This window comes from Chinchilla lanigera, unplaced genomic scaffold (genome assembly GCF_000276665.1).
Source record: "Chinchilla lanigera isolate Chin_1 unplaced genomic scaffold, ChiLan1.0 scaffold00034, whole genome shotgun sequence".
Classification (NCBI taxonomy): domain Eukaryota; kingdom Metazoa; phylum Chordata; class Mammalia; order Rodentia; family Chinchillidae; genus Chinchilla; species Chinchilla lanigera.
Genome location: NW_004955435.1, coordinates 15,046,165 through 15,047,664, shown reverse-complemented (window position 1 = coordinate 15,047,664; position 1,500 = coordinate 15,046,165).

Here is a 1,500-nt window from a genome sequence, read left to right as displayed (position 1 = left end):
CTGATGGGCTCTATTAGAAAGCAAACAGATGATTTATAGGCATTTGAAATTTAGATACGTTACCCAGTAATGTGGCTGCTGCCTTCAGGGTCTAGGTCTGTGGGAAAAAGTCTAAGTAACTTTGTGTCCTGAAGCTGCAGTTCTTTTTTTTTTTTTTTTTTTGGACTGGGAATCAAACTCAGGACCTTGCACTTGCCAGGCAGGCACTTTGCCGCTGAGCTAAATCCCCAGCCCCCTGTGCTGAATCTTAAAGTGATGAATTTTACAAGAGTTTTATTCATGAAGGGGCCAAATCTGAAGTGGGGAGCCACAGACTCAAACCTACCTCTCCAAGGATGGGGTTTAGGGGTGTTTATGGGATTTAAAAAAATGCAGGGTAGTTTGAGGAATGAGGAAAAGTGATTGGAGTAAGGAAAGGTGAAGTGCTTAGTGGTCTGTATATGCATAGTCACATTTTATGGCTAAATAGCACACACGTTCAGAAAATTATGGCATTAGCATAATCTGACATGGAGTTTTTGGCCCCCTGCTATCAAAAAGTCACTCATCAGACACCTGTAAGGCCCAAGTGAAGAGTTAGTGTTTTCAACCAGTTTGAGATAGGCACAAGCAGCTTTCAAGTTCTAAAAATCTACTTAAACAATTGCTACCAGAGTGACTATGCAGCAGAAGTGTTTCCAGTAGCAAAGCTAATGGCGGTATACCTCTTAGCTACGTGACCTCTCAAATTGGTGATAAAAGCCAGTAAATGAAAGCAAGCGAATTTAAGGTTTATCCAGGGCTTTTTTTTTGGTATCACTATTGCCTCCAGCGATGGGAGGTGATCAGGGAATAAATGCAACCTTTCAGTGTTGTCTGTTCTCAACATAAGCACCAAGGTAATCTCTTGAGGTGCCTCAGCCTGAGGATTCAAGGATTCTGAGTTCCAAACATCCAATCAGCCTTCCTTGGTTAATCATAGTTTCAGTGAAAAACTGTAGTGGTGGGAAGCTGTGGGGCAGCCTGGGACGTCTTGCCACCGTGGGGAGAGTGGAGAGCCGTGCCATGGCCTCCTTAAGGCAAGAGCCCTTGGGATGCGGTGAGAAGAGCTTCTGAAAGGCCGCCAAGTCCTGTTGCATAATTGAGCACCGCAGCACAGCCCGCTGACCCGCTCTGACACTTTCCTGGTGTCGATGCATCTTTCTCTTGGCAGTGTGCTCAGGCTCAGCTTCTGGAAGCTCTTGTATTTGGAAGCAGTGGGTTTCCTGGAGTAGGGGTTGCGGACACACTGGACTCCAGCCTTTGCTGCTGTCACTGCTGATTCACAGGGCTTCAGTAAGGCTCAAGGGATTACGGCTTAATTACCTGGCTCCATGGCAATTGCCAAATAAGAAATTTAGCTGTTTAACAATAAAAATGAGGGGCTGGGGATTTAGCTCAGGGGCAAAGCGCCTGCCTGGCAAGCGCAAGGTCGTGAGTTCGGTTCCCGGTACCAGAGAAAAACCAAAAAAAAAAAAAAAT